Raw genomic sequence first — 10,982 nt, forward strand, 5'->3', positions numbered from 1 at the left:
TCATGCCATATCTTATTCATGCCTTGCATTCTGTTTGAGAAACCAATTATTCTATCCCCATATTTTGTTGTCTTGAAAAATTTTTGCAGATATTTTTTTGGGGATAACAGTTAAAAGCACGTCGGGCAGCAGCTTTTCTGTCTTGGTATTTCTAAACCTCTCTCCCTAAGGATAGGTTTAATTTTACCTTATATGCTGGGACTAGATGTTCTTGCCTTTTCCACAAGCATGTCCTTGTTGTTTTTCTATTTTTTTTAACAAAAAAAAAAAATTGGGAGAGAAGATCCATAATTTTATTTTTTCTTTCGATAGCTTTTCAGATATTGCATGTGTTTTTTGCTTAATATCTTAGTTCATTGTGCATTAATTGAATGTGTTTTTTTATGATTGAGAGTTTATGTCTGATATCTGCTAAGTTTTCCTGTTGCATCTTAATGATACATAGTTGCTTTTCTCATGCGATAAAATATTGTGCACTATCCAAAGCTCCCCTAAGGTACATCATTTTCCTCTCTGACTTCTTGCTTCTAGAAATTCTAATGAGAGAGATGTTTTTGATAAGATGGTCATATTGACCAACATGCTAGTTGAACTTAGAGCCTAAAAATTCTAGCACTCTCTCTAGATTGCAGCACCAAAAAGAAACAAGCAGTTATTCTTTTGAATTCCTTGTTATATGATTATTTTCACTACTTCTGTGCTGAGTTAGCTTTATATCTTGTCCTTCATGGTGCAAGTAAAATTTTATCTTGTCCTTAATGGTACAAGTAAAATAATTAGGTGCTGCATCTTAGGGGGAGTGTATCAGATGAGGATGGCTAGGCCCTAGTAAATAATAAGGTTTGACTTTTGACTGATCTATCATTGATTTTCTCTCTTGTTTAGAAAATCCAGTTGCTTTAAGTCATATCAGTGAACTTCATACCTTATTGAGAAAGCTTTCACAGACACACACACACACGCATTGCATGAGTTGAGTAATCTATTTAAAATTTCTATCTATAGGGAAATTTGTGCTTATTGAATACTTAACTCTCATTTATCTCTTTGCATATTTTTGTAATATTATTTGACTGCTTTATCAGTTGATTTTACATGCGTGTTTTGAAGCTAACTTTAGGAAAAAAAATAATTTTTCTACAAATTTTTCTCCAGTTTCAGATTTTCAATGTGAAGCGTCCGGACGGACCTATTTTTATATTCAGACGAGCGCAGTCTTGCCGTACGCTGGCCTTGCAGTAATCGTCTGGATGGTTAAGTAACACGTTCGGATGGGATCTCTACAGGCTTAAGACTTGCGTCTCTTTCTCTGTCTTACGCACATCTCTACATTTTTATTGATTTATCATGTCATGTTATGTGTTTTTCTCGCGGATTTCTCTCAAGATTTTGGCATTCTTTGCACATTTCTTCTCATTCCATGATCTTCATTGTGTCTTCCGTTATTCTTTTGAGCTTTTGTGCTTTTAGAATATTGGAATATTTGTTGATTGGGATATTTTCTTGAGATATTATGCATAAAAAACCTACTCTGTCTGTGTGCTGGGTTGACCTTGATATATTTATGCCTTATGAATTACTGTATTGCTTATGTTTCTTTGGCATTCATTTGACAGCCGTCATAAATACCATATTATTTTTGGAACTAACATGATCTAAACTTTCTCGGTAATGGTATTTTTGCAGATGTTTCTGTTTAATCTTGGTTTAGGAATATGTCATCCAGAGGCTCCGAGCACAGTGTTTGATAGATGGATCTTTTGGAAAATAGACTGTTGTTGAAGTCATTTGTTCATATTTCCAAAGATCTTAGGTGTTAGATGAGCCATTCCCTCCTGCTCATGCAGAGCCTTCCGTAGCATCTCCCTCAAATCTGCATCAGTTAGAGGTTCAGTGGTGAATGTCCTCATTTATCTTGCAGACCAGTTGCTTAGAGGATGTCAGTCTACGGATAACCAGGTTCAGGCTTTGCAAAATCAAGTGACTGAAGGTTTTTAGGTCATGTTTCCCAGCTTTCGAAGCTAGAAGCCGAAGTAGTACAAATCCAGCTTTTTATACGATTTTCTCTCCGTTACTTGATTTTAGTGAATCAGCAGGATTTGGTACTCAGAGGATTTTTGTTCCTCTCTTTTGGGCCACTTGCAGACTCTTCTCCATTTTTCTATTGTTTAGGATTTTAGAACGTTTTTGTCTGTGGATTTTATGTACTCTATTTACCCTTGTCCTGTTGAGACATCAAGGGAGAGTATTTTATTACTGTGGACCTTCTCATACTCTGTTTTACCCTTTGTCCATTTGAGACAAAAAGGGGGAGTATATGTTAGTTTTGGACCGGAAATGTATTTTTAATCAGTCTAGTGATTTTTGTCCCAAAATGGTCAAAGTTAGTTTTTGATTGGCTGCATTCTGTTGATAAAATCACTATTATGTAATGTTGCTGCTTTCACAGGGATGCCGTTTAGTTCAGAGTCTTCAGATATTCCGAGTTTATTTTTCTGATATGGAAAAAGCCTCATTATGACAAGTTGCAAGTGTCACAAGCTTCAAGAAGGCTATTTCAGTGTTCAAGGAAGATTCTGTACAGATTCCTACTCAGAGAAGTCGGATCCCAAGCTTCCGTTCAGACGACTCAGTAAAGCATCCGGACGCTCATAAGTGAGCAACATTCGTCCCGACGACGTGGCAATACCCTCCGGACGCCCATCAGTGTAAAGGAATCCATCAAAGACCCTTTCAAGTAGGAGACTTGGTTGTGAAGCGTTCACGATGGGCTTCGTATTATAGTTAAAGGTATGACTACTGCAGTAGGTTTTGTGAGTACGAGTGCTTTGTAACTTGCTTTGTTTTTGGATAGTGGAGTTCTTGGGTTTGGCTGCCCCGGAGTGGTTTTTCTCTTCACAGAGTTTCCACTTCATCAACAAATATCTTGTCTTCTTTCAATTCCGCATTTAAGATATTTTGTTGCACACAAACACACACTTGGTTTTTTAGAAGTCATTATTTATTTTTCAATTGGTATACAAACGGGTACACTTGTGTCTGGATTTATTTCATAAGTGTGATCCATGACTTCTTCTAACATAAATCTTACTGAGTTCTCTAAAGATGATTTTTATGATTTCTCTAAAGATACCCTTTTGATAGGTAAACTCTTTAAGAATTCCAATAAAGAACTCAAGAAGATTAAGCAAGAAAAAGAGTCTTTGATTTTACAATTATCTGAATCACATGTTTTGATTGACTTTTTTTTGAAATTTGAGAATACCATGCTTTTTGATACTGTTGATGCACTAAAGAATAAATTAAAAGAATCAGAGGATCTCTTGGAAAAATTCTCTAGTAGTAATTTGAAAAGCATGCTGCGTATTCGTACAGATATTTCTAACAAGCCTGATTTAACTGTTAATGATTTAAGTACTTCTACTTCACATGCTTCTAATTTTGAATTAGACTCTATTGATATTAAGCCTGTGATAGAAGATACAGCTTGTTTAGATAATTCTTGCTTAACTAATCATGTGATGCCTAACTCTAAAGAATCAGGAATACAAGGTAAGCTTATTCCTAAGTGTCATAATTGTGGGAAGATTGGTCATATTAGGCCAAATTGTTATTTGTTGAAATCCCATAGACCTTGGATTAAGCAGGCTGCTATGAGGAAAAATGAAGTTGAAGGTTCTTCCTCATCAAAATATGTCCCTCCACATAGGAGACATATAAAAGGAAAGGACAATATTGTTTGTAAGAATGCTAACTAATCAGAGTGGCAAATCAAAGAAGAACAAATCAAGGCACTATAAGAGAAAGCCGCAGAAGCCCAGTAGCAACCATGGCTATGAAGGGTTGCTAAGCCTAATACAATGTATGCTAAGAAGAATGGACAACATGAACAAGACCTACAAACCACCACCACGGGTCAAGCGGGTATGGATCAGGAATGATGAGACCATTCACCCCTTGAAGGGGAGTGGACTCACCTAGTAAAGGTGAAGTCTTACCATGCCTAGGATTTTGGTTCCTAAATCCTAGTGCATCTCAAGTATGTTTTGCATTGTATAGTTTATCATGTCAGATCCTATTTGTGCTTTGTATTCTATTTGTGGAACCATTTATTCTATCCCCATATTTTCTCTTATTGCCTTAAGAAACTTCTGCAGATATTTTTTTTGGGGTTAACAGTTAAAGCACGTCGGGCGGCTGCTTTTCTGTTTTGGTATTTCTAAACCTCTTTGCCTAAGGACAAGTTTGATTTTACCTTACATGCTGGGACTAGATGTTATTTCCTTTTCCATAAGCATGTCCTTGTTGTTTTTCTATTTTATTGTTTTCAACAAAAAATAAATAAAAAATTGGGGGAGAAGATGAAAAATTTTATTTTTTTTATATAGCTTTTCAGATATTGTATGTGTTTTTGCCTGATATCTCAAATCATTGTGCATTAATTGAATATGCTTATATGTAATACCCCGTATTTTAAGAGATTGAATAAAATATCTTAAAATACGATTTAAGGCCTAATAATAGGAATATCATACATATGAATATTTGTGGAATAAATATTCATCAAGATGGGTATAAATATTTAAGAAATTAAATATTTATCAGAAATATGTGTATAAGTATATAAGAGTTAAATAGATTAGAATTAAACTAAGTCTAATTCGATCGATTGATTATAGAATCGATCGAGCGATTGTTTAATGTCTTAAAATCGATCGTGCGATTAGAGAATCGAACCCTTATTAGAAGCCGAAATCGATCGATCGATTAATTAATCAATCGAGCGATTTAGTTATATAGGTGCTGAAACGGATGAAAATTTGGCTAAGTATATTGGATCGATCGATTATTTTATAGTGTAAAAAGTGGATCGATCGACATACTGTTCAAGTAGATCGATCGACATAAAAGTGGATCGATCGACTTTCTGCAGAAAACAGATTCATGCACCGAATCTCCAAAAATCTGGTATTTAATACCAAATCTCCCCAAATCTTCTCCCCAGGCGTTAGATGCGATCGTTTTGGAGCAATCTTGGCCGTTCATTTCACTATAAAAGGAGCCCAATCCTTTCCTTTGATCACACATCTCATTCCTCTCCCAAAACTCTCTCAAACTCTCTCCCAATCTCTCTCAAATTCTGTCTCTCTCTCGGTTTGTCCAGCAGAAGAAAGGTAGAAGAAGATCAGAAGAAGCATCAAGGAAGCTCTCTTTCTTGTGGGTAATCTCTCTAGTTCTCTTTCTCTCTTTCTCTCCCTCTCTCTTCTCTCTCTCTCGGTTACTTGCAGTAAAGAAGAGAAAAAGAAAAAAAGAAAGAAAAGGGAAAGGAAAAGGAAATGATATTTAGTTTTTAAGGTTTTTGATTATATGAGTTATTTATTAATCTAATGTTTTTAAGATGTATTTCTAAACATGGTATTTCAAGCGGAGTATTGAAATATAAAAATACGCCGTTATGATGCCCGAATAAAAATATATTACTTTACAAAAACGCCGTTACGCTGCGCAAATATTTTTAAGTATTTTAGATATTATTGATATTAATGCCGTTATGCTGCCCGGACTTTATAAAGAATAAAATAAGGTTATAAAGCTCATTATTTATATTTACTAAATTATTATATATATATATATATATGCTTTTAATGATAAAACTTTTATAATGTTATGGGTATTTTAGTTATTAAAAATGATATTATAATGCTTGCATGAAATACGCAGCATTATAATTAAACTAATTTATACGCCGTTACTAGGTCTAGATAATGTTAGAGATTATAATAAGGTTTAAAGGTTAAAATGGGAATAACTTTAAAATGTATTATCAGTGAATTATATTAATTCACTATTGTTTGTATTAAATTATTGCAGTGAATATTTATCTGTAAACACTTTCCGAAGTGGGAAATAACTGTGAGTATTCTTACTCACTGAGGATCATGTGGTTGTTTTCTTTAATGTTGTGATTTCTGCTTTATTTAATTATATGCATAGGAATAGCATATTGCATACTGTTAATAATCCTGATGCAGGGTTAATAACAAGTTGACTGTTGGGATGGTCAATGTGCTAGGCAAGTTATGGCTACTTAATTGACTGTCGGGATGGTCAATGTACTTGGTTGTTGGGATGACCAATATACTAAGTATGCTACTTTGACTACTAGTGCGAAAAACAATAATAAGTACAAGTTGACTGTTGGGATGGTCAATGTGCTAGGCAAGTTATGGCTACTTAATTGACTGTCGGGATGGTCAATGTACTTGGTTGTCGGGATGACCAATGTACTAAGTATGCTACCTTGACTACTAGTACGGAAAAGTTAAGAAAACATGGTAAGGGAGTCTGTGCTCCAATAATTAGCCGCTTAAACGAACAGGGATTTAATGGCCCTGGTATGAGAGGAGTGCAAGAAGAAAATGAATAAGACTGTGCATATAAAACTGTCATTACATCATATCATTGCATCGTATATTGTTAAGTAAATCAGTAATCATCATATTATTGAAAACAGTAGACTCACTTTAGTGTTTTGTGTTGTTGTCTTCTTTCTGTATTATGTGTCAAATCAGGTTATGAAGAAGAAGAATATCAGGACTATCCAGACACTTAGGTGGATCCTAACACTAGTATTTGAGGCTAGACCGCCTCCCTTTTTGGGAACTACTATGTCGTAGTTCATCAACTTAGTTTAAAGACAATATTTATGATTCTGTAGTTATGTAGTCATTAAACCTTAGATGTTTGGCTTGTATGACTACTTATGCCCTGTGAGGCATGACTACTACTACTTTGTATAATTATGCTGACTTACTTATTATATCTATCTTGAGGTATTTCAGTAGAAGCTCTGAAGTGTTACTCAATTCCTAAGTTTGTGTTATATTCATATATATTCCGCTGCCAATTTATAACTCTGATGAGTTAGTAACGTTACGTGGAAATCGAAAAATTTTCACTTACGCTTTTTGTAAAAGCGGGGCGTTACATTATATATGATTAAGAGTTTATGTCTGATATCTGCTAAGTTTTCATGTGCATCTTAATGCTAGATAGTTGCTTTTCTCAAGCGATGAAAAATTGTGCATTATCCAAAGCTCCCCTAAGGTACATTTTTTCTCTTTGACTTTTAGCTTCAGGAAATTCTAATGAGAGAGATTTTTTTTTTTGGCTAAGATGGTCAAATTGACCAACTCGCTAGCTGATCCTAGAACCCATAAATTCTGGCATTCTTTTTAGGTTGCAGCACCAAGTGATAAAAAGCATTCAAAATTGAATAAATATGGATAAATGAAAAGATCCACCGGTTTTGTGCTGTAAATCTGTTCTTGAACTTGTCCCTATAGAATCAATCAGTGATCAAATCATTGCGGAAATAGATGATCACTAAAGGACGAAGTAAAAGAAAAGTACTACATGTTGGGAAATCCACCTTGACAGAGGCATTTGCCGACCAAGAATGATCCGAGCAGCCCGAGTGTCAGATGCTTCATTGACCGACAAGAGGCAATGATTGTAAGGCTGACCAAAGGACGCGATTAGGTGACTGAGCACCAGGAAATCCGGGATTCACTGAAAGCCCATACTTCACCAGTGATAAGTCAGTCTGTCAGTCACTATTGGGAGTGTACCTGAACACTGCTCATGCCAGAAGAAATCATGTCCCTTAAAAGCAGGAATAACCTTACCTAGCCATAATTACAACGGCCTCTAAATAGCAAGACCCAGGTATTAAGTTTTTATGGACACTCATTATCTCTCTCTCTCTCTCTCTCTCTCTCTCTCTCTCTCTAATACATCTGTCTAACTTGGGCATCGGAGGAGGACCGCTGGGGATACCCACAGTGTGTTCTTGTCAATTTTGTAGGTTACTTGGAAGCATTTACTAGGGACAGTCTCCACGTCACTGGTCGGAATCTCCATCAATACTACAGCTTAGGGGAAGTGTATCAGATGAGGGTAGCTAGGCCCTAGTAAAATAAGGTTTGACTTTTGACTGATCTACCATTGATTTTCTCTCTTATTTAGAAAATCCGGTTGCTTTAAGTCATATCAGTGAACCTCATACCTTATTGAGAAAGTTTTTACACACACACGCATTGCATGAGTTAAGTTTACTATTGAAAAATGTAACGCCCAGTAATTTCAACTCTTAAAGAAATCATTGATATTGTTGAGGAAACAATATCCATATGTTTTTACAAGCAAATCTAAAGTTGTTTTGAAAACTTAAAGATCAAACCCTAAAAACCCTTGAAAACTCAAAAGTTACATTTAAGCTTTAAACTTTGATTGAACCGAAAACCAGTCAAACGAACTCAGATTTAGATAAATCAAAGACCGTTGTACTTACAAAAGAAAGATCTATCATATGGAAAAAGTTAGTAAAAAAGTCCACCAGTTGACTTTTTGACCCGAGCCTAAATAACCCAACTGTCGATATTAAACGAAAAACTATCAAAGAAAAATATCTCCATGCTTCTAAAAACATTTATGTATAAAAAACAAAACGTATTAATGAAGGAAGACTTTCATAAAGAGTAATTATGACAAGAAAAGAAAAATCAATAAAGCATGTATGAACGTGGAAAGTGGTTGAAAGGTATAAGCCAGAAACTTTGACTAGACTGGAACTCAGTCAAAACGAACTCGAAATGGGACGAACGAAAAAGAGAAAATGTTTGTCATGAAGTCCTCTATCAACTCTCAAAATTTCACGTCAATCAGAGTAGGTTTGACCATCGAAATAATTCTCGGAGTAGGCTGCCCTCTAGTTGGACGAAAATTCTAAAATCCAAATTTGCAAGACATTATCGAATAAGCTAATTCTTTTATTACATTTTGGACCTAAATACCCCTGCTTTCTTCCTATAAATAAGCATGCAAGGCCCTTTGTTTTTCCACAAAAATCCTAGACAACTTTCAAGAAAGCTTTTGCTTTGGTTTTCTCTCCATTTTTCTCTCCTTCTACCACACAACCACTTTGGTGTTCTTGAAGTTATTTTTCTCTCCAAATCAAATTGGTAAGTAAATCTTGACACTTCTTTCTTACTATTTGATTTCATTACTTATTTATTTATTGTGTTACTACGGAGTTGGTTTAATAACCCCCGTATTTTATTCACTTGTTTATTTATTGCATTACTACGGAGTTGGTTTAATAACCCCCGTATTTATTTACTTGTTCATTTATTGCGTTACTACGGAGTTGGTTTAATCCCCCGTATTTATTTACTTGTTTATTTATTGCGTTACTACGGAGTGGTTTAATCCCCTGTATTTATTTACTTGTTTATTTATTGCGTTACTACGGAGTGGTTTAATCCCCCGTATTTATTTTATCATTTATTGCGTTACTACGGAGTGGTTTAATCCCCCGTATTTATTTTATAATTTATTGTGTTACTACAGAGTAGTTTAATCCCCCGTATTTATTTTATAAATTTATTGTATTCCTACAAAGTGGCTATGCCACTAATTTCCCCATCCCTTTACATAAAAATATTATCCTGTTAGGATTCATGTTTAAGTGTTATATTACCAAGAGCATTATGCTGTGTTTCAGTGCTTAAACATGAAACGTTGTAATATTTTCTCATGAATTGTTGTAGGATTCATGTTGAAGTAATTACCTTTTAATTGATAACTAAAAACGATGAGTAAAGTGATATACACATTTTTTAATATTGGAAAAAGGACTGATGTATATATCATCTTCTTTGTATAATTGTTACAGAAAAGGAGCTAAGAAACTACACCAAGGAGAGTAAGTATGGATGTACTTACTGAGGAATGATTCTATGTTTCATTAGGACTGTGTGGTGTGTGTTTATTGCATGTAGTTGTTCATGCATTGCATGTTGTGTCCAATTAATATAACGGCTGATGAGATAGCCATCAACAAGCTGATGTAGTAGCAAGTGGAAGAAAGGCTAGTCAGTGGATCCAGGGGGTTCAGTGTAACGCCCCGCTTTTACAAAAAGCGTCAGTGAAAATTTTCGAATTTCCACAAGACATTACTAACTTATCAGAGGTAATTATTGGCAACGGAAAGAATGTAATATAAATTGGGAATAGGTTGACACCTCAGAGCTACTACTGAAATACCTCAAAATATATATATAATAAGTCAGTCAGCATAATTATACAGACAGTAATACCAGTCATGCCACACAGGGCTAAATAATTATACAAGCCAAATATCTATATATAACCGGAGAATTATAAATATTGTCTTAAGATAGGCTAATGGACTATAATAGGGTAGTCCCAAAATATAGGCTATCCAGCCTTACAAAACTGAACCAGGAACCATCTATGTGTTGGGATAGTCCTGATAATCCTCTTCTTCTTCATAGCCTGAACCATTACAAACGCCATACAAAGAGAAGAAAACAACATAAACACTAAAGTGAGTCCGTTGTTTCCAATAATAATATGAGTGCAGATTTATTTAATTAATGCAACACAATGCAATGGCCATATAATCACATATATATACAAAATATAATCCATGATCGCGAGTCCTAGACATAAAATGAACATAAACGTAATCATAAAGCAATGATAGTTTTAAGGGTATAGTTTTAGGTATTTCCCTTTTTCCACTCCTCTGTTGGCCTAGGCACGGTTAGCGTGTTATTTGAAGCCTGGGCTTCCTCCCTTTAACTTTTAACTATAATCTTTGGGAGCCTAGGCTCCTGGAAACCTCGGAATCCCTGGTGACCTAGGTACACCAGTTTTTGTATTTATTATTCTTTTTTCAAGTACCTCCTCATTCACTGAGAACCTAGGAACTCATGTGAAGCCTCGCGTACCCACTGTGGATCTAGATCCAGCAGCTTGTTATTAGACAGATTATTAAAAATAATAAAACATGCAAAGCCACATGCGCAAACAAGTAAATAAAACAGTAAACATAATATTATAGGAAAAGTCAACCAGCTTCGTCCTCAGTAAGTATAGAGATACTTACTAGTTTC

The sequence above is a fragment of the Alnus glutinosa genome, chromosome 4 (genome assembly GCF_958979055.1).
Source record: "Alnus glutinosa chromosome 4, dhAlnGlut1.1, whole genome shotgun sequence".
NCBI lineage: Eukaryota > Viridiplantae > Streptophyta > Magnoliopsida > Fagales > Betulaceae > Alnus > Alnus glutinosa.